The 24070-nt window shown below is 36.9% G+C and overlaps 1 protein-coding gene across 1 annotated transcript in view; it reads right to left on the bottom strand.

The window, feature by feature from the left end:
• The window catches only part of LOC126426981 (uncharacterized), a 635564-nt gene extending 614336 nt beyond the window's left edge, over nt 1-21228 (bottom strand). The window contains exon 1 of the mRNA XM_050089139.1: nt 21100-21228. The gene's annotated coding sequence lies outside the window, so the exon portion shown is untranslated. The remainder of the gene's footprint in view (nt 1-21099) is intronic.
• Nucleotides 21229-24070: the final 2842 nt, after the last annotated feature.

The raw sequence follows: 24070 nt of genomic DNA, 5'->3' as shown, positions 1-24070 counted from the left end.
TCCTATTATCATCTCTGTTCAAGATGTTATCCATTATGTTCACCATAGGCATCTGCAAAGGGGGTAAGAGGGGGCATGTACTGCCCCCAAACCCCCCTTCCTCCATGGATCTGGATCCAGAGATTTTATTCATACATTGATTGGATAAACATGAACTCTTTGGGATATAATAAGTTATTTTGTGCCACCTATAAAAATTAGTTTTTATGGCATGACAAGAATCAAAACTGACCAGCTCATTATTATAAAGAATGACGGTTTTAGAGTCTTGACCTCCCCTATCCCCCCATTCACTGGAAAAATTTCTGTGGGTCTCCATGCATTCAACTGCTCTCCAGGTCCTTTTCTGTCTCTGATAGGATGACAGAGTCATTGGAAAACCTTGAAGTTTTTATTTCTTCTCCCAAAACTTAAATTCCCTTTTCAAATTTCTTCTTGGTTTCCTCTGAGTCTTCTCACCATATATGTTGAATAACATTGTGGATAAGCTACAACCCTGTCTAACTCCCTTCTCAGTTATTGCTTCTCTTCCAAGTCCTTTGACTCCTATAGCTGCAGTTTGGTTTTGTATAAATTGTGAATAACCTTTTGCTCCCTGTATCTTATCTCTGGCACCTTCATAAATTCATAGAGTATATTCCAGTTCATATTGTCAAAACATTTCTCAATATCTACAAATGCTATGAACATAGGTGTGCTTCCTCCAACCTGTCTTTTTGGATAAGTCATAGGAAGATTATTGCCTCATGTGTTCCTACCTTTTCTCATATCTTTAAGAGACATTTACTGAGGTCACCATCTACCAGTTTCTCCATTCTTCTCTAAATAATTCATGTTATTTTGCAATCATGACATGAAATTGATGGTTTGATAGTATTCACACCTGTTAGCATCTGCCTTCTTTGATATCGAAATTATTACACTCTGCTTAAAGTCTGAAGGGTTTGACTTGTCTCATATGTTTTGCACACCAGGTGAAACAGCTTTGTCATGGCTGGCTGTCCCAAGAATTTTAGTAACTCTGAAGAAATGTTGTCCACTGCAGGTGCCATGTTTCATTTTTGGTTTCTCATAGCTCTGCCAGATTCTTGTCACAGTGTAGCATGTCCAGTTGATCTTCATCTACAACCCCAGTGTTTCTAAAATATTGCTTTCAAGTTGTTTTCCCTTTTTACTTTTCTATTTATTTCTTCCACCTTTCCCTTGACATGATATATTTCTGTAAGTTACAATATAGGGGTGGTTAAGTTTAAATGAAATTATGATATTGTGTGCATATTAAGCAAGACTGGATGTTCAGGTGGTGTTACAGCAGTTGCTGAAAGGCTCTGAAAAAGCTATTCAGTTAAAAGCTTCATGAGCTGCTGGGGTATATTATCTCAAAAGTTTTGGCAACACAAATGGGCAACATAAAGTGTGGGAGCACATTTCACTACCATTTGTTTTGCTGAGTACCTCAGACCAAAATTATTAGTGTTATACATTGTTGTTATGAGTGAGGTTATTAAGATATCCAACAGTGGGGTATTAGTTCGTAATTACATATGTGTGGAATGGTCTGCTAAGACCTGTCAAGTCTCACCCCTCAGTGCCACAGAGATACATCATATTCCATTATGGAGAATGTAAGGCCTTCTATAGCCAATCTGTCACTGCCAGTAATTGACAATTGTACATTACAATTGAAGAAAATTTCAGCTCCAAGGATACATGTGAATGAAATGAAATTATGCCAAGACCCTCCTAATTTTTCTTTTGAGTCCTTTCTGATAAAAAGTTAAAACTGAATAAACATATAAATAAACTGCTCAAGATGTACAATTGAGTACGATTTGCTCCTAGAAACATCTCTTATTGTCTTGGTCTAAACAATAGTTTATTGGCTTATACTGCATATTTTTGTTCCTTTCACATCTACAGAATTCTCTTCCTGGGCAGTGCATCTCAGGTAAACATAGTGTTTATCCAGTGGAGTGGCCACAGACAATATTGTATAAAGTAGGTAACCGTACATCTTGTAGAAAACCTTTTGAGGATCTTCGAATACTTGCACTAACTCCTCTTAGTAGTTTCCATTACAATAAAAATTCTATAGAGCTTCTATAAACGATTCTCTGTGACATTACTAATCTGCAGGTTAACACTTCCTGGCACAAGAGGAAATACTGTGACCTTTGTGACGACTAGCTGTCTTAGGAATATGTTTGGTTTTCACATCATCCACAACAAATTATACTGATTCCTTGGAACAGTGGCAGTTTTGATGCCATCGCCTTTTATTTATTTATTTATTCATCCATAGACGATTTAATACAACAGTATCTGACATGTGAAGATACAGTACAAAAATAATATGTACATATATAAAACATTAGAAGACAATTAGGTGAGAATAGGGCAGGAAGTTAGCCATGGTCTAAGCCAAGGAATTATCTCACCATTCATCTTGGCAGCTTGGGGTACCATGGAAAATCCAAGTCAGAATGGCCAGATGGGCAATTAAGTCCTCCCAAATACAAGTCCGATACCACAGTGGTGTAGCTACCTTGCTGAGTGCATGATTATAAGGGGACTCACAGAAACATAGTCTGTATTGTGATTGCAACATGCAAAAGAACTTAATAAATGACATAGAAATTTTGAAAATAAAAACTCTGCTGAAAAAGTGAAAACACAGGAACACATTACGTAGTACCACTGAAAAGTACAAGATGCACAATAAATAAATCAGTGATGTAGCTAAATCATGAAACATTGATCTAAAAAGCCTCATGAAAAAATAAAATCATATGAACATATTATATAACACTGCCAAAAAGTATAATGCACAAACACAAAAAAACCCGCTGACGCTATATCCACCACAACCGGGCAGGCTCCACTTCCGTTTTCAGAGGAGGTGCATTGCATTGCATGTGAACAGGGACCACAGAAAACCAACAGGGAAACATTCTTTGGAAGGAAAAACACAGCATAGACAGTACATCAATTAAGAAAATCCAAAGAACTCAACAAGTAATGAGGGCTTAGTATCCCTACATGCTTAAATATTCATTGACATTGTTCTGCCTTGTCTTCCCTCTTCATCTCCTGCCCCACCAGCCTCCTGCCTCTTAGTGTACCTGCTGACACCCCTATTCTTTTCATCCCATCCGCTTCCCTGCTTCACCTTGCTCTCCCCTCCTTTTTGATCCTCTCTTGCTTCTCCCTTGGCAGGTCCCACCTGGTAGTTTTATTCTTCATTCTGTGTGCTCCAAGTGGGTTTATAACATGTTGTTCTGGAGTGTTTTAATACTGTGGCTGACTTTTAACCTGTGTGTGTGCCTTCAGTGTCTTCTTTGTGTGTTAAAAATCACCAACTCTGTGTTTTAACTTTATGTCAACTTTTTTAATTGTCCCCCCATGAACGTCTTGATGTCATTGTACTTTTACCTCCATTATCTCCCCTTACCCTGTTCTATGTCCCCCTTTTTTATCACCTTATGTGTAACATTTTATTCTCATATTAGTTGTCATGTCATGTCACATATTGGCAGGGGAATGAAATCAGAATAAAGAAAAAAAATTGACATTGTAAAGATACTTCTCAACAAGAAACAATTTTAACTTTGCTCTAATAGCCATTTCCATCTCAACATTTTTATATGTGTTGGCAGTGCATAAAAAGAATGACAAAAAGTGGCTCAGATATCTTTGAGCATAGGTCCTTCTACCTTGTCCTATGTGGATGGACGCACAGTTACAAGTATTATAACTGTGGTAATTAGAGCTAGTTTTTGTCACCAAGTCCAGCTCCTGGCATCGTCATACATTTGTATATGTTCAAGGAGGGGTAAGCAAACAGGACTTTTTAAATAGGGGCTTAGTGTCAGCACTGGCAGAGCTATGTGATAAGAACTGAATAGCCCTTTTCTGTAATCTAAAAATCTCATTTCACAGACTTTTGATTAAACACCAGAAAATTATTCCATAAGCTAAAAGGACTGAAGGTACCCGAAAAAGCCATTCTGGAACCATCTAGAGAGCAAACTTTAGAAATAATTCCCGGAGCAAATCTTGTAGAACTGAGCCTCTGAGAAAGTTTGGTTACATGGTCTTCATAGTTTGTCTGGTCAATACACATTCCTCAAAGTCTCATGCATCGTACCCTTTCTAACTCATTTCCATCCAATACCAGGTTTTGATTCATCTTTCAAAATTGTATATAGTTTGTTTTCCTCATATTAAGGGTCAGCCTATTGGAACAGAACCTTAACTGTGAGCACTTGAGGTACTGGTCAGAGATTCCATAACATCGCTCACTATTATACCAATATCGTCTGCAGTCAAGATGGATGTGAATCTGTACAGAAGAGTGCTGTAATAGTGTCAAAAATGTTTTCTCTATCCCGTCCTCATGCAGCTCTCTCTGAAATGATGTAATACCCTATGGTGTGGATTCCAGCAAAACATAATCATGGCAGCCCTATGTGTGCCTGTCATCTGCCTATATCTACATCTACATCTATACTCTGCAAACCACTGTGAGGTGCATGCCAAAGGGTACATCCCATTAAACCAGTTATTAGGGTTTCTTCCCGTTCCATTCATGTATGGAGTGTGGGAAGAATGATTGTTTGAATACCTCTGTGCATTCAGTAAATTTCCTAATCTCATACTCACATGAAATGTAAGGGGTTGTAGTAGATCCCTAGAGTAATCATTTATAGCCCATTGTCAAAACTTGTTAACAGACATTCTTCGGATAGTTTATGTCTGTCTTCAAGAGTCTTCAATTTCAGTTCCTTCAATATCCCTGTGGCACTCTCTCATGGATTAAACAAACCTGTGACCATTCATGCTGCCTTTCTCTGTATACATTCAATATCACCTGTTAATCCTATCTGGATTAATGCACACTTCAGCAGTATTCTAGGATGGGTCACACAAGTGATTTGCAAGCAGTCTCTTTTGTAGACTGATTGCACTTCCCCAATAAACTGAAGTCTATCACCTGCTCTACCCACAACTGAACCTATGTGATCATTCCATTTCATATCCCTACCCAGTGTTACACCCAGGTATTTGTATGAGTTGGTTGATTCCAACAGTGACTCACTGATATAGTCATAGGGTACCACATTTTTTTCATTTTTTCAAGTGCACAATTTTACATTTGTGAACATTTAGAGCAAGTTGCCAATCTCTGCACAATATTGAAATCTTCACACTTTGTAATCTTACCGTTTTTCACATCACCAGTTGATTTTCACTCACTTCATAATTGACTCATTTCATGAGCTTTGAGAGGAGTGAGATTTACAAATAAACTTTCTTACTTATCTTCTTTTCTTGTCATTGGCTCCAGTTTGTTATGTCTAGGGGTTCATTCATGAGGCTGAATTTTTTGACATTTCAGTTTCCATATGACATGATAATGTTTAAGTAAGCCTGCTCCTAATTTCTCTTTTTTCCCTTTTTCATTATGTCACATTCTTCTATACTACACTGTCTTTACAGTTTTCACTTCTATATCACCACAAATTATGTTGTTATTGCCAAACATAAAATAAACTTCTGATCACATCAGAAGCATGCCTGCTACTACCTCGTTCTGAGGTATTAACAATATTCCAAAAAGTTTTCAAAACAAAACAGTTTACAAACTTTCTTGACAAAAGAAGAATCTTCACCAAATTGTATCATTATTTTCTAAATAAATCCAGAAATAAATTTAATAATTAGCGTCAGATTGTGTGATTAATAATAGGAATTTTAAGTGTGCCAAATATTTTGTAATTTCAAATGTTTTCAAAGATGAGTAATTTTAACTGTACATACACAGTTAGTACATATCATTTGTAACAAAGTAATTTTTTTATACGTTTTAGTCTGAAATGTATGACATATACAAAATCATATGAAATTCTTTTAGTTAAACAGCTATTATCAACCTATACAATATTCGAAAATATTTTTCATATCGATTACTTCTGTTCCATAAAGGTGATGTTAGAGGAGGGTGTCCCTTTACAACTTAGTTATAGGTAACTACATCATTTGCAAAAAGACTAATTTTACTATTAATATTTTCTACAAGGTCATTAATAAACAACGTGAACAGCAAGGGTCCCAACACACTCACCGGGGGCACATCGAAAGTTACTTCTATGTCTGATGATGACAACATCCATACATTTTAAATTTTCCACAGATGGCTAAATAAATAAATAAATGTTAACATGTTGAGTCCTCCATACCAAAAAGTCCTCACTCCAGTAACAAATTTCACTTGATACCCCATATGATTGTACTTTTGATATTAAGCATAGGAGCAGTTCTGAGTCAAATTCTTTTTGGAAATCAAGAAACACTGCACCCACCAGTTTGCCTTGATCCACAGCTTTCAGTATGTCATTTGAGAAAAGTGTGAGTTGGGCTGAGCACTGCCATGCTGGTTGGCACTGAGGAGGTCATTCTGTGCAAGAAACCTCATTATATTTTAGTTCAGAACATGTTCTATGATTCCACAACAAAACAGTGTCATGTATATTGGATGACAGTTTTGTGGCTCACTTCCTGTGGATCTTATAGACAGGTGAGACCTGATCCCTTTTCCAAGACCTGAACTAGATGAATATGAAAGATCAGCCAAAACCACCGTCAAATTGGCTGGGACAATCTATTTTTAAGATTCTAGGACAGAACCTTGGCCATCATTCTATTATGCAAGCTGGACAACTACACAGTAGAATTTGTTGCTGTATGACTGTACTTCACACTATGTTAAAATGCATTGGAATAATAAAGTTTCAAGCTCTGGAAACAGTAGCTTTATGATCTTGAAAATTTACACTTTTTTCCTCACTACTAGCACTTAGAATCAGATTTTCTGTTCCAACTGAAACATTTGGGGTCATAGATTAAGTACAGATGGCTGCGATCTTCAGGCACCACTGCAATAACTCTACCATGTAAAATTGAAAGTAGAATTTATTAAAAAAAATAATAAAATTTTTGAAAATATAATGTAACAGGATAAATAAAAAATCTTCTTCACAAGTGGTGACAAGAGAACCCACACAAAAAGGCATTACATGTGGGAACTTTTGGAGCCAGTGTTTCCTTCTTGCAGCAGAATAGTTGTTAGGCAGGGAAGAGAGGTGAAGGAAAAGAGCTGGTTAGGTTTAGGAAAAGGGGTAAAGTTGAGACCATAAGCATGTCATAAGCTTCTCTTTCCGTCTAGTAAGTTTCCCTTATCTGGGGTTCTGGGCGACTTTTCCAAACTCTAACCCCTTTCCTAAACCTCACCAGTCCTTCCCTTTAACCTGTCTTCCTTGCCCATCAACTATTCAGTAGGAAGATGGAGCCATTGGCTATGAAACATTGCATATGTAATACCTTTTTCATGTGTGTTCTCCTGCTGCCTCATGGTGAGTAGATTTCTTATCTATCTGATTAAAATTTGAAATGTATCACTAGTCTTCTTGTTCAACAGATGAACAGTAATCTGCTACTGAGATTCTGTTGTTCATTCATGGGAGACAGCATTTCTGAGGAAGCAGGGGACAGTAAAACAAAGTGTAGGGCTATATATAGAGAGATGCTGAATGAAACACATTTGGCTGTCAAGAGAGCAGTGTGTGATGCCCTCACAAAATCCAAGGAAATTCTGGTCACATGTAAAGGCCACCAACATGCATTGTGTGTAAGGGCTATGAAGACAAGATATGAGAAATTAGGGCTCATATGGAGGCCTATAGACAGCAATTTTTTCCTTGCTCTATGTGCAAGGAACAGGAAGGTAAATGACAAGTATTGCTGCAGGGTACCTCTGCTATCCACTGTATGGTGTAAAATCTGGGATGGAATGTAACAATATTATGAAAAGGAAAATTGCCACTCAGCATGCAGTGGAAATGCTAAATCGCAGACAGGCACAACAGAAAGACTGTTACAAGTAAACTTTCCGCCAGCAAGGCTTTCATCAAAACTAGGCTACACACACACACAAACACACTCGCACTCACACACACTCACGCACAAATGCAAATGCAACTCCCACACACATGACTGCAGTCTCTGGCAATTGTGTGCTTCAGTCTATTTTTGATGACGCCCTTGCTGGCCGAAAGCTTATTTGTGACAGTCTATTTGTTGTGCCTATCTGTGACTCAGCATCTCCACTATATGGTGAGTGACAACCTTCCTTTTCATAATAGTGTTAGATGCAGATGGATATGCACTGGCACCAGAGTGAGTGTCTAGGTCATAGTGAATGAAACAGAAAGTGAAATTGAGAGTAGAAAAGCAAAATCTGAAATTCTTAACTCTGTTTTCAAATGTCTCTTTACAAAGGAAAACCCAGGAGAATTGCACCAATTTCAAAGATGAATGAAATAAGAATTAGTGTCAGTGGTGTTGACAAACAGCTGAAATCTTTAAAATTGAACAAAGCTCCAGGCTCTGATATAATCGCTTTTAGATTCTATACTGGATATGCAGCTGAGTTAGGTCCTCTTCTTACTGTAACCTATGGTAGATATCTCTAGTCGGTTACAGGCCCTAGATTACACTTTATGTTTCCAAGTCATAAAAGCATAGTTATCAAAATACACTTTACTCCACTTCAGTCCTGTCAGACTGTCAGTACAAAAAGATGCATGATAGTGATGAAATAAAACCATTAAGGTGATCAGATGTGTTTTGCAAGCAAAGAAAATGTTGTAGAAGGCAGAACACCTAAAGCACCTTTTTTCAAATTTGCACTTTCAGGAGTATTAATGTTATTTATTTTTTATAATCAACTGTGTTTTCTCAGTTCTTGTAATTTTTTATGTTCCAGATTTTTAATTTTCATTTCATACATTGTGCAACTATAAATACTTGTTCTGCATACATTCTAAGACTTTGTTTTTTAACTCATGGATATTCTGAATTTAATCATATGAGGTTGAAAGTTTAGATGGTCAAGCCAAAAAAGTAGCATCCATATTAATATTAATAAGATAAAGAAAGTATTTTAGATATATAATTCAGAATTGTTACCAGTACATTAAAATATCAAAGTAATTTATCTTAAAAATATTAATTAGATAACTATCAGTTGCTTGAGGTATAATAAATTCTGTGCACTTCTTGTAAAATTTAGTTGCTTAGCCACAAAACATTTCCTGTCTCACTGAATTAATAATATAAAAAACCTTGCTATTTCAGAATTTTGTTCCCTCTTGGAAAAATTTCTGAAGATACGCAAATGTATTCAACAAGCTTGCATCTAAGATAATGCAAGAAACTGGGAATCCCAGCCAGTTCAAAAGAAAATAGAAAACTTACCTCATTAGCCACTTCTTGTATAAATTATCTACATGTCTATATTCAAGGCCTGAAAATTTTTGTGCTACAGTGTTAGTAGCAGTCTTCACAGTAAAGTAGTAATGTACTGAAAACAGGACCCAGTATTTACAGTTGCATGCAACTATTTTCTTTGAAAAACACCAGTGATATCAAGTAAATTTTAAGCCACCAGTATGAGATCCAACTAGTGATGCAGCAGTATTTTTGAAGTAGCAGCTTTCTTTCTGAATTACATGACTAAATTTAACTGGCATTAGCATGTGTAATGTCAGGTAGTATGGTAATAATTTATTGTTGGTACAGGTGGTATATGAACCAAATTTCTGTGATTTGCTTGTCTTTGGTTTATGTATGCCTTGATTCGTTTCATATCCCTGTGAAGCCCCTTCTTCTTTTGGTCTACAGAACATACAGTTTTTTGGTCTATGGAACATGATGGCTGAATGACTGAATGAATGAATTAACTGATTGGATGCCTAACCAAACACAGAAAGTTACAAGCAAAGATGGGTACATCATCTGAGAATTCGATACCTCAGTACTGTGTGAGCCCTAATGTGTCTCCAAACATTATGGTGTGCAATTGTAGGTGGCCAGATAGTGTTCCTTGTGACCCCCTTGACATGGTTCAAATGTGTGTCCAGCAAGTATTGGCAGTGATTTCTGGAGGACTGCTGTGAACGTGTTGTGAGTCAGCTTCATCTCACATGTACTGGGTCAGTGGCACACTAAGAGAGTGTGTGGTTGCAGAAAGCAGTGAAAATCATCATTCTTCTGAGATGCCTGCACTTTCCTCACTGCATGTGTCTGGGAACTGCCCTGCTGATGTATGGCATGAATGTAACAACTTCTAGGGGTTAGGAATGGAACAGTGACATTATCTCAGTCATAGGTAGAAGCAAGTTACATACTTCAGTTCTTTGATAGAATACTGGAGAAGTGCAACCAGTCTGCAAAGACTTGTATGATCAATCCTAGAATGTTGCCCAAGTGTGTGGGGTCCATACAAGCAGAACTAAGAGGAGGCACTGAACATATAAAGAAGAGGGCAACAAAAATGGTCACAGGTTATTCTGACTCATGGGAGAATGTCACAGAGATGTAGAATGAGCTCAACTGAAAGTTGCTTAAATATAGACACAAACTCTCCGAAGAAAGGCTTCACACAAAGTTTCAAGAATCAGCTTTAAGTGATGAATCTAGAAATATACTACAGTGTCTAAGTATCACTGCCAGAAGGATGATGAGGACAAGATTAGACTAATTACAGCTTGCACAGAGGCATTGAAATAATCTACCTTCACACTTTATATGCATGAATGAAATGGGTAGAAGCCCTAATAACTGCTACAATGTGAAGTATCCTTTGCCATGCACTTCATAGTGACTTTCAAGTATATACATAGATGCTGGTATTCAAAGGGGAAAAAATGTTGTTTTTCATCTGTTATTTGTTACTTTATGGATTCATCCCTCAGACACTAGCTTCTCAGAGCTGTGCAGGAGGCTACTAACATTACAACACATTACATCCCATCTGACCTTAATCTACATTAATTTCTTTAGTCTCAGCACTTCTTCAAAGTAACTATCCCTCTCTTCACTCCCTTTTAATTTTCTGTTTCTTTTATTTTTTGATCCATCTGTTTTTCTCCATCTCCCACCTCTACCACATAAATTGCATTTAGTTTTTCACTCTTATTAGCTCTTGCATGATATTTTGTCAGTGATCTCTGTGTCATGTGTTATCCTATCTTTCACTTCTAAGCTCCCAGCTTTTCAAATTTCCTTCGGTGCAGTCCCCAACAATCAGTCTTCCCCTCTCATTCCATCTGGTCAGTCTCCTCTGACTCATAGTTCTGGGTGAATTTTCCCATGCTCTTCCCATTTCCTAAACCTCACAGCCCTTTTCATTCACCCCTCTTCCTTCCCCTTCAAACCTACTCCCAGTAAAAGCAGCCACTGGCTCTGAAAGCTTGCAAATTTCCTTAAAATTCACATGTGTGCATTCTCCTGCTGCCACTTGGTGAACAATTTTTAAATCTACCCAGTTACATTATTGCTTGTAACAGATAACTTACTATATAAAACACAGTGTATCACTGCACACAAATGCACACTCACTGGTGACTCAGATCGCAAACATGATGCTTTGTCCCTTGCACTCTCTCCACTTGGTTCAGGAAGCTGACTCTAGGCTCATAAACATGCCACGAAGCCCAATGCATGTATTTATGTCCTCCTTTCAGTCCATCTGGAAAACTGAGACAGCTCTGCCCCCCCCCCTCCCCCTCCCGACCAAACCCCCATGATCAGTGAGATACTGAGTTCAGGAGAATGGCAAAACATTACTGCCACACACTATAAATAATAGTTTTCTTGTAATAGTATTAATTGTTGTCATGTGTTGTAATGTGACAGGGTGATTTAGTTGTCCCTCACTTTATGAGCAACTACTCTGAGCCCTCTAAGTAATCTTTAACTGTGTAGCATGCATCACTTACAAAGTGAGATTTAGCCACTGTGCTTTGATTAAAAGGTTGAGTTAGTCTATATAATTCATTGGCATATCTTTCATGATTGATTTTTTGTTTTTTTTGTTTTGAGAATACTAACAGTTGTGAAACAGGCCTATAGTTTTTGCTGTTCTCTGCATTAACCATCTTTACTTGGGCAGTGTAAGACAGAGAAAACTCTTCATTCAAAATTTTAAGAGTATGGCTAGATGAAAATTTAATCTGGAATAAACATACAGAAATGTCGTTATGTTTTCAGAATGCTAAAAAAATCCTAATGTTAATACAGTGTTATGTTCATACTTTGCACTCATGTATAGCACAGTAAGATATGCCATCATATTTTTTGGAAAATAACAGTCTGAGAAAACACACATTTATGCATCAGAAGGGAGTGATAAGAATAATAAAAGAGTTGACACATGAAGAATCTACATCCACATGGATACTCTGCAAATCACATTTAAGTGCCTGGCAGAGGGTTTATCGAACCACCTTCACTATTCTCTATTCTTCCAATCTTGTATAGCAAGCAGAAAGAATGAACACCTATATCTTTCCGTACATGCTCTGATTTTCCTTATTTTATAGTGGTGATCATTCCACCCTATGTAGATCAGTGTCAACAAAATATTTTCGCATTCGGAGGAGAAAGTTGGTGATTGGAATTTCGTGAGAAGATTCCATCACAATGAAAAAACGCCTTTCTTTTAATGATTTCCAGCCCAAATCCTGTATCATTTCTGTGACATTCTCTCCCATATTTCGCGATACATGCAAAAAATTTTAAGGAACTAAAAATCATAACCCTATCATATACTTATCTTTATGAAAGTATATGTTTTCTGAAGGCATGACACGAACATTCTGTGTTAAACAGTCAAGTCCATAACTACAAAATAAAAAAATACAGATGATTTTATAGAAAAATTCAGGCAAAAGACATATATCAGGAAAGTGTTCTTTATCAGCGTAAAATTCTGCTAAGGACTAATTACAAAATACTGTAAGAAATGTCAAATAACTTTATTTGCAGAATGAATTATCATAAAAGGTAACATAATAGAGGAAAATCTATGAAATCTATGAATTGAAGCAAAGTATGGAAATATCTGCAGACGTATGCAATGACTAAATATATCACTGGCCATCCAGCTACGAAATGCAATTAATTTTAAATTAGTTTTAAGTTATTTTCTTTTAGTGACCAGTGCACCGTCACGGTGCAGAAGAAAATTGCATTGCGAGAGTAACAGGTTCCAAATGAAGAAATGGGTCACACATCAAATGGCTCTGAGGACTATGGGACTTAACGTTTGAGGTCATCAGTCCCCTAGAACGTAGAACTACTTAAACCTAACTAACCTAAGGACATCACACACATCCATGCCTGAGGAAGGATTCGAACCTGCGACCGTAGCGGTCACACGGTTCCAAACTGAAGAGCTTAGAACCGCACGGCCACACCGGCCGGCTGGCCACACATCGAGTAAACAATTTAGTTATAAGAATAATTACAGTAAAGGTCATAGGTGAATGAAAAAATGAAATACGCATCATCACAGTATGTTTCCATGACAAGTGCCACTACCTATTCACTGCAGAGTACACATACTCAATTAAGCAGGAGATTTTTACAAAAACCAGTTAATTTTTATCATGTCACATGAAAGCTTGAATAATGACAGTTTCAGGTACTGAAGAAAGATAAGTCTACAATGGTGAAAACATTAGATTTCACACTAAGCTACACTCGAATTGTAGTAAACAGCACTAACATGTGAAGAAACAACATGACACATGGTCAATGATTAGTCGGTACACATTATTTCAATGAACCAAAGTTCCTTAGCAACTAGTTCATGATTCTATGAGTAACCTTTCCTCATAAATCCTTGAACCAGTAGTTGGGCCAACAATGCATGATGTTTTAGTCCTATTTCAAATGTTCTTTTCTTTTTCCTCCTCTAACTAAGAAGGAAATGAGCTCCCATAAGTGATAAGAGTCTATCTTTGAAATGAAGCAGAAATGTATCATATGCTTGTAATGTGGTATAAAAATGTGATATGAAATTAATTTGTATATGTGATTTAATCGAAAATTAGTTGAATCAACAAGCAAACTGTAGTTAGTGAAAAATTTTATTTTCATAATATAACTAATGGATGGAATGTCACCCATAGGTATAAGCTATCATATTACGTGTATTGTTGTAAATACTTGTATGAATTTTTGTTGAAAACTAAAATCTATATGAAGAAATGAACTTCAAGGACAAGTGGTTTATACAATGTGTTAGAGATGGCTATATGTGTCTTTTAACAAGTGCATGTTCAAGTGTGGTGACATGAACATGCATGTGCAATGAAATTAGTATCATGGCTCACAACGCTTTATACATGGAGAAGTGAACTAAAGTTGTTTAGCAGATACTCACCTCATCAACGGACGCTGATGGTCGGGGTTCTCTTCGCTGAAAATTCGAGTGCAATGGGTAGTAATGACGCCAGGGCTGTAAAAATGGATGCATTCTGCCATAGCGTCAGATTTTTAACAATAAGCACACACTCACTGCACACAGAATGAAGACAAATGCCACATCAATTCTTCGATACCTGGCAACCAAGTGAATGTGTAGCACTCAATATGACATGAACACCAAGAAAACTAGTGCACACATGTGCAACGGTAGCATATCGCATGTTGACCATTGGTAACTGTTTCATGCCACCGAATCAGACAGTGCACAAGTGCACAACATGGCAGTGAGAATGAAGCAATCCGGACATTACTGTTAACACATAAAACTAAAATATATAATGAACTAATATATTATGAGTATAATATTTTAATTTCTTGTAGAATTTTTAGGATAAACTGACATATCCATTCCAAAAAATAAAATAAGGGAAGCCTACAAATAAAGGATGTGGAAACCTATCGGCAAGTGTAAACAAACAAAAGAACAACACTGTATGTCACCATAACATGTCCACATACAGTGTGGGGCAGTTGTACAGGAACATGATATAAGACCCCCCCCCCCCCCCCCCCCAGGACGCTGCTAAATTAGTGTTTAATTAAGAACAAGCAAGGATAAGATACCGATGGAAAATAAAATTCAGCAGAGATATTAACTAGGCAGGCTGCTTCCCTTTCATGTCCCTCGACTCTTATAAATGCCATCTGGTTTCTGTACAAATTGTAAATAGCCTTTCGCTCCCTGCATTTTACCCCTGCCACCTTTAGAATTTGAAAGAGAGTATTCCAATCAACATTGTCAAAAGCTTTCTCTAAGTCTACAAATGCTAGAAATGTAGGTTTGCCTTTCCTTAATCTTTCTTCTAAGATAAGTCGTAGGGTCAGTATTTCCTCACGTGTTCCAACATTTCTACGGAATCCAAACTGATCTTCCCCGAGGTCAGCTTCTACCAGTTTCTCCATTCGTCTGTAAAGAATTCGCATTGGTATTTTGCAGCTGTGACTTATTAAACTGATAGTTCGGTAATTTTCACATCTGTCAACACCTGCTTTCTTTGGGATTGGAATTACTATATTCTTCTTGAAGTCTGAGGGTATTTCGCCTGTCTCATACATCTTGCTCACCAGATGGTAGAGTTTTGTTAGGCCTGGCTCTCTGAAGGCTGTCAGTAGTTCTAATGGAATGTTGTCTACTCCTGGGGCCTTGTTTCGACTCAGGTCTTTCAGTGCTCTGTCAAAGTCTCACGCAGTATGATATCTCCCATTTCATCTTCGTCTACCTCCTCTTCCATATCCATAATATTGTCCTCACGAACATCACCCCTGTATAGACCCTCTATATACTCCTTCCACCTTTCTGCTTTCCCTTCTTTGCTTAGAATTGGGTTTCCATCTGAGCTCTTGATATTCATGCAAGTGGTTCTTTTTCCTCCAAAGGTCTATTTAATTTTCCTGTAGGCAGTATCTCTCTTACCCCTCTTGAGATAGACCTCTACATCCTTACATGTATCCTCTAGTCATCCCTGCTTAGTCATTTTGCACTTCCTGTCAATCTCATTTTTGAGAAGTTTGTATTCCTGTTTGCCTGCTTCAATTACTGCATTTTTGTATTTTCTCCTTTCATCAGTTAAATTCAGTATCTCTTCTGTTACCCAAGGATTTCTACTAGCCCTCGTCTTTTTACCTACTTGATCCTCTGCTGCCTTTACTATTTCATTCCTCAAAGCTACCCATTCTCCTTCTACTGTATTTCTTTCCCCCATTCCTGTCAATTGTTCCCTTATGCATATTGCTACAATAGTTTGCTGTTGAACAAGTATGAGCAGTAAAAACCAAACAACACAGTTCACAGTTCTTGCAGAATAATATGGTACATGTGACACTATTTTTCAAATAAAGTAAACAGACATTGTCACAGATTTTTCTAAAATCTGGCCTATTTGTGTTACACTTATTCCAATGTTAAGTTGATGCATTGTTGTTAATCTACCTGGTACATGTTTCATGTTTAAAGATGAGCCGTAGGCTGCCTGTTCCAGGACAAAAAATAACTCCTTTATATATCCTCACAATAATAGGCACTAAAACTACACATTGTTTGATGTTTAAGTTACAGAAAGTACAATCAAAATGTCACTCATTCAGTTAACTGAATACATCAAAAAATTCCTTCTTTATAACAGTTCCTTCTACCACAAAGGTTAGGCCAAATTATTTATTTAAATTATGAACTTAGCTGATATAGTTATACAAACAATACTTTTGACAACTCTGGTAATTATTTTGGAATTAATTAAGGGCTGGCTTTGCTAATATGTTTTTGAATAGACCTAAAAAAATATTTATGAATGCTATTAGTTCTTCTTTTTATAACTACTACAAAATTTATATTTGTTTGTAAGTCAACAGTAGAATCCAAGTCCTGAAACAATTATTAATTTCACCTTATAATGTTCTGTAGCAACAGATATTAACTAGGATTTGTCAGAATAAATTAGAAAATTAAATACATACACAAAACTAACCACATAATTAGACCTGGTCAGCTATATTCCTTTAGACTGAGGACCAACCTTTCTCTTTTATGGAAATGCAGATTATACTCATGTATGTTAACAGTAACTATTCAAAAATTAAGAATGAATTTAAGGAGGCAGATGGAAAAACAAGAGAGCAAGTAAAGAGATCCCAGCTTGCTTCGTCACATTATTCCTTCATTGGATTGATTAGATAGATATTGCAAATAACTATCTGGGCAATTCAATGATCACAAGTGACCCAAGAAAGTGGGTTTAACATTCTACACACAAAAAATATTACATAATAAATCTCCTTACAAAACACTACACTACTTATGTTTTTCAATTTTATACTTATATGAAATTGAAAAACATATGTGGTGTAGTTTTTATAAGGAGATTTATTATTTAATATTTTTGTGTGTATGTTATGTTTTTGTGTGTAGAATGTTATACTTACATGAATCCCCCCATGAACCACGGACCTTGCCGTTGGTGGGGAGGCTTGCATGCCTCAACGATACAGATAGCCGTACTGTAGGTGCAACCACAACGGAGGGGTATCTGTTGAGAGGCCAGACAAACATGTGGTTCCTGAAGAGGGGCAGTAGCCTTTTCAGTAGTTTCAGGGGCAACAGTCTCGATGATTGACTGATGTGGCCTTATAGCACTAACCAAAATGGCCTTGCTGTTGTGGTACTGCGAACGGCTGAAAGCAAGGGGAAATTACAGCCATAATTTTTTCCCGAGGGCATATAGCTTTACTGTATGGTTAAATGATGATGATGTCCTCTTGGGTAAAATGTTCCGGAGGTAGTCCCCCATTCGTATCTCTGGGCGGGGACTACTCAAGAGGACGTTGTTATCAGGAAAAAGAAAACTGGCGTTCTATGGATTGGAGTGTGGAATGTCAGATCCCTTAATAGGGCAGGTAGGTTAGAAAATTTAAAAAGAGAAATGGATAGGTTAAAGTTAGGTATAGTGGGAATTAATGAAGTTTGGTGGCAGGAGGAACAAGACTTCTGGTCAGGTGAATACAGGGTTATAAATACAAAATCAAATACGGATAATGCAGGAGTAGGTTTAATAATGAATAAAAAATAGGAGTGGGGGTAAGCTACTACAAATAGCATAGTGAACACATTTTTGTGGCCAAGATAGACACGAAGCCCACGCCTACTACAGTGGTACAAGTTTATATTCCAACTAGCTCTGGAGATGACGAAGAAATTGAAGAAATGTATGATGAGATTATTCAGATAGTGAAGGGAGACGAAAATTTAATAGTCATGGGTGACTGGAATTCGGTAGTAGGAAAAGGGAGAGTAGGAAATGTAGTAGGTGAATATGGATTGGGGGGAAGAAATAAAAGAGGAAGCAGCCTGTTACAATTTTACACAGAGCTAAAACTTGGTTCAAGAATCGTTAAAGAAGGTTGTATACAGAGAAGAAGCCTGGCGATATTGTCAGGTAGATTATATAATGGTAAGACAGAGATTTAGGAACCAGATTTTAAATTGTAAAACATTTCCAGGGTCAGATGTGGACTCTGACCACAATCTATTGGTTATGAACTGTAGATTAAAACTGAAGAAGCTGCGAAAAGGTAGGCATTTAAGGAGATGGGACCTGGATAAACTGAAAGAACCAGAGGTTGTACAGAGTTTCAGGGAGAGCATAAGGGAACAATTGACAGGAATGGGGGAAAGAAATACAGTAGAAGGAGAATGGGTAGCTTTGAGGGATGAAGTAGTGAAGGCAGCAGAGGATCAAGTAGGTAAAAAGACGAGGGCTAGTAGAAATCCTTGGGTAACAGAAGAAATATTGAATTTAATTGATGAAAGGAGAAAATGAAGCAGGCAAAAAGGAATACAAACGTCTCAAAAATGAGATCAACAGGAAGTGCAAAATGGCTAAGCAGGGATGGCTAGAGGACAAAAGTATTTCACTAGTGGTAAGATACAGGAAAATTAAAGAGAGCTTTGGAGAAAAGAGAACCACTTGTATGAATATCAAGAGCTCAGATGGAAACCTAGTCCTAAGCAAAGAAGGGAAAGCAGGAAGGTGGAAGGAGTATATAGAGGATCTTGAGGATAATATTATGAAAATGGAAGAGGATGTAGATGAGCACTGAAAGACCTGAGTCGAAACAAGACCCCAGGTGTAGACAACATTCCATTAGAACTACTGACAGCCTTGGGAGAGACAGTCCTGACAAAACTCTACCATCTGGTGAGCAAGATGTATGAGACAGGCGAAATACCCTCAGACTTCAAGAAGAATATAATAATTCCAATCTCAAAGAAAGCAGGTGTCGACAAATGTGAAAATTATCGAACTATCACTTTGATGTCACGGCTGCTAAATACTAATGTGAATTCTTTACAGACGAATGGAAAAACTAGTAGAGACCAACATCGGGGAAGATCAATTTGGATTCCGTAGATATTTTGGAACACATGAGGCAATACTGACCCTACGACATCTCTTAGAAGCTGGATTAAGGAAAGGCAAACCTATGTTTCAAGCATTCATAGACTTAGAGAAAGCTTCTGACAATGTTGACTGGAATACTCTCTTTCAAATTCTGAAGATGCCAAAGGTAAAATACAGGGAGCGAAAGGCTATTTACAATTTGTACAGAAACCAGATGGCAGTTATGAGAGTCGAGGGACACGAAAAGGAAGCAGTGGTTGGGAAGGGAGTGAGACAGGGTTGTAGCCTCTCCCCAGTGTTATTAAATCTGTATATTGAGCAAGCAGTGAAGGAAACAAAAGAAAACTTTGGAGTAGGTATTAAAATCCATGGAGGAGAAATAAAAACTTTGAGGTTTGCCAGTAACATTGTAATTCTGTCAGAGACAGCAAAGGACTTGGAAGAGCAGTTGAATGGAATGGACAGTGTCTTGACAGGAGGATATAAGATGACCATCAACAAAAGCAAAACGAGGATAATGGAATGTAGTTGAATTAAATTGGGTGATGCTGAGAGAATTAGATTAGGAAATGAGACGCTTAAAGTAGTAAAGGAGTTTTGCTATTTGGGTAGCAAAATAACTGATGATGGTCAAGATAGAGAAGATATAAAATGTAGACTGGCAATGGCAAGGAAAGCGTTTCTGAAGAAGAGAAATTCATTAACATCGAGTATAGATGAAAGTGTCAGGAAGTCGTTTCTGAGAATGTTTGTATGGAGTGTAACCATGTATGGAAGTGAAATGTGGATGATAAATAGTTTAGACAGGAAGAGAATAGAAGCTTTCGAAATGTGGTGCTGCAGAAGAATCCTGAAGATTATATGGGTAGATCACATAACTAATGAGGAGGTATTGAATAGGATTGGGGAGAAGAGAAGTTTGTGGCACAACTTGACTAGAAGAAGGGATCAGTTGGTAGGACATGTTCTGAGGCATCAAGGGATCACCAATTTAGTAATGGAGGGCAGCGTGGAGGGTAAATATCATAGAGGGAGACCAAGAGATGAATACACTAAGCAGATTCAGAAGGATGCAGGTTGCAGTAGTTACTGGGAGATGAAGAAGCCTGTACAGGAGAGAGAGTAGCATCGAGAGCTGTGTCAAACCAGTCTCAGGACTGAAGACCACAACAACAACAACAACTTATATGAACTGGCCATATGAAAATCTCCATATGAAATATTTACATATGGTGTATTGTACATCGGCACAAAATACCACAAATTATATTTTTAATAAAAATAGGCATCATCATCATAAGTGGTTTTCTGTTTATATAAACAAACATTACATTCTACGATACATATCATTTTATAAAAGTCCTCTCTTGCTTCAATGAATAATTTATTATGTGTTGCAAAAGTTAAATTGGATTGCACCTTGCAGTTCATTTTCAAACAGAAAATTTCACTTTTCCAATGCTTAGTATTTTGTACAAGCACTTTCACTCTTTTAATGAGATTTAACACTTTTTCTCACCAAGTTGTCCATGCCATCAGCATGTCCAAGTGACAGTTAGAAAGGAAATGCACTGCTGTCAGCTTCCTTGGAAGTGGTTCTCCTCGCCACAGTACATGAAAAAATAAGACAAAGTACCATACTTGAGTACATTCACTTTTACTTCTAATGAAGTCTAAGGAAAAAAATGTTTCACTCTAATGGCAAATGACAGTCATTACTTCATAATTAAATACATTACATAGTTCTCATAACATCACAATAATTAGCACTAACATTGACTATAGTACAAAAGGTGGGGACAAATAAAACTTTTAAAATTAAGTGCATATTACACTACAAAACATCACTCTAGCTCATAAATCTGTCCAAAATGGTTTAAACATGAAAGATTTGGGTTTCTTTTCCATTTACAAACTCACTCAAAGGCCAAGACCTGGTTTGCAATTCATATCATTTATGGACTCATCATCTTGACGTCCAAAATACGTACATTACCTCTAGCAAAAACTCAAAATGTGCAGTAGATAGATATACTAATCATTACAATATGAAAAAGAATAGTCACTATGACATAACTTAACTACCACTAAAATGAAAACTCTTTGATCCAGTCATTGTCCTACTTCTCCACCCAACTCTGAGTACTACTGCCATTAAACCAGAAAATTAAGTCTGCACAAAATCACAAAATGTTACCCAATTGTTGACCTTTTTAGAATATTCACATCACTCTAGCACCACAGTTATCAGTTAATCAGCAAAATTACTTTTCTTCATTCGAGTACTACCACTTTAAGCTCATAATTCCTAAGAAAAAATAGAAGTTTTTGATAGGCTACGGATCCAATGATGCAGCATTATATGACTAATATGTCACTAATGTATTTCTCTTTCTGTTAAGCTCCCATTACTGATCAGTCAAGATTATCAATTAGAAAAACTATTATTCCAATGTATCCCATCAAATTGCTTGAGATTCTAGTCTGAATGGCGATATACATACAAATCTTGCTTTTTTCCCCAGAAACATTACTCCAGGTAACTAAGTTTAAATTTTTATTTCCTTAATGTTAGACAAGGCTGTACCATGACACACTTCTGTAAGTAGATAGTTATCTCAATACACTGACTTCGCTGAACACAAGCACTTCTATTATACCACAATTAATATTAAGACCTAGTATTCGAGATGGTTTATGCTGCATATGGCCTCTGCTGCTGCACCAAGTTATACTAACTTCACACATAAGCTGATTACTCCAAATGTTAATTACAGTTTTCAGATAATCTGCACCTTCTCCTCCACATGTGCTGACACCTTCTTTCTATTTACCTTACCTCTTTGACAGAAATTCTTTAACCGTGGTACGAATTTACATTCAACATATTTTGTAACACCAGAATCCTTTTCTTCCATCCTCTTATGATTCCATTACTTATCACTAACATGACCTAATATATACAAAGATAACACTGGAGATACCTTTTCCAAAATATTCCTATATTAACCTTTCATTTTCTGTTTATCTTACCTCTTTGACAGAAATTCTTTAACCGTGATACCAATTTACATTCAACATATTTTGTAACACCAGAATCCCTTTCTTCCTTGCTCTTATGATTCCATTACTTATCACTAACACAACATAATATATACAAAGATAACACTGGAGAAACCTTTTCCAAAATATTCCTATACTAAAGTATCCTTCTGTACAAAATCACATGAAAGTCAAAGATAGAATGTTTCTGATTCACTTATCAACTACATATATCATAGGAGAAGAGTTTTCCTGCCTCAGGAAACGAAAAATTAGACAAAAGGTTGGGGTAAGCACTATCACCACATAATGAATGCAACACAGAGTGTCGAACCCTCTACTTGTTTGTAGGTCTTACTTTTGTCTCAATGCACACTCCATTCTCCTAACAAAATCGATACTACCCAAGCTCAGAAACGGTTTAAACTGTTGTGGGTCAATACTCAAACATCTAATTGGCAATACATAGTGTTTCAGATCAATAATATTCTTTAATCAAAAAATCCTGTTAGTCTTTGAGTAAGCCAATTCATAAGAGTTGTCATGGGCAATGCGTACCACTCTGAAAGGACCATGATACACATGTGAAAACTTCTTAATCTTCTCATTTACTTTGCTATATTTTTCTTTGGTTTTCATGAGGACAAGGTTGCATATTCTGAAACTTGCTGGTTTCACTCCTTTGTCATTCCTTCTCTTCCTTCCTGCTGCTTTCTTTTTCATCATCTCGTTAGTCAATTTGATCTTTTTGTCTTACCTGATGCTCTCATGATGTTGCTGGGTTTCTCATTGAACATAAGTTCGTATGTGGCACATCCTGTTGATTTGTTCCATAAAATGTGGATAATATTTTCAAAATGTCGAATTTGACTGCCCAAGCAGTGTGTTTCTTACTACAGTAAGTCCTGCACAGTCTATTAATTTCCTTCATAACCCTTTCACTCTTGTTACCGTGTGGAAAATAGGTAGAAATCTTTGTTTTATCTTGTGTACTGCCATACAGTGTTCAAACCTCTCTGAAATAAATTGTGGGCCATTGTCAGACAAAATTGATTTTGGTACCCCTACATTGCAAAAGTAATCAGATGTCAACTTCTCCATTACAGTATTAGTATTTGCCTTCTTAATTCGATACAGTTTTACATATTTTGAGAATGTGTCCAAAACAATGAAAATATACTTACAACCTCCTGTAGATGGAGGCAATGCTCCTAGAAGGTCAACTGCTATAACCTCTATAGGTTCACTAGGAAGGTCAGACTGCATTAAGCCTTTTGATGTCACACCAGTTGTCTTTACTCTCTGACATTTATCACATCTTTCTAGTCTCTCCTTAACCCTTCTCCACAAGTTGTTAAGTGTTACTGTCTCCTGTATCTTAGCTACTATTTTCCTGATCCCATAACGTTCAGAACTCTCATGCAAGTAGTCAATAAATTTATCAACATGTTGGTCAGGAAAGCTTAACTTCCAGTCCTGATCATTCAAATTTTTCCTCCTAAAAAACAACCCTTTGTGTATAGTATAGTACTGTTTCACCTTTGGAATGTAGTAATACTGTTTAACCAACCTTAAATTTGTACCCTCATTCTGCTACCTTCTCATTTGCTTGCAAATTTTCCTAAGTTTCTTGTCCTTCACTCTCTGCAAATAAAGCAACCTTACTTTTTCTTGATGGTTCTCACTACTGTCAGTATCCTTCTTCCCTGTTGGCAACCTAGATAACACATCAGGCACAA

This window comes from Schistocerca serialis, chromosome 11, assembly GCF_023864345.2.
Source record: "Schistocerca serialis cubense isolate TAMUIC-IGC-003099 chromosome 11, iqSchSeri2.2, whole genome shotgun sequence".
In the NCBI taxonomy this organism is placed as follows: domain Eukaryota; kingdom Metazoa; phylum Arthropoda; class Insecta; order Orthoptera; family Acrididae; genus Schistocerca; species Schistocerca serialis.
The sequence above is the reverse complement of the archived record's forward strand: the minus strand, read 5'-3'. Positions and strand labels throughout refer to the sequence as shown.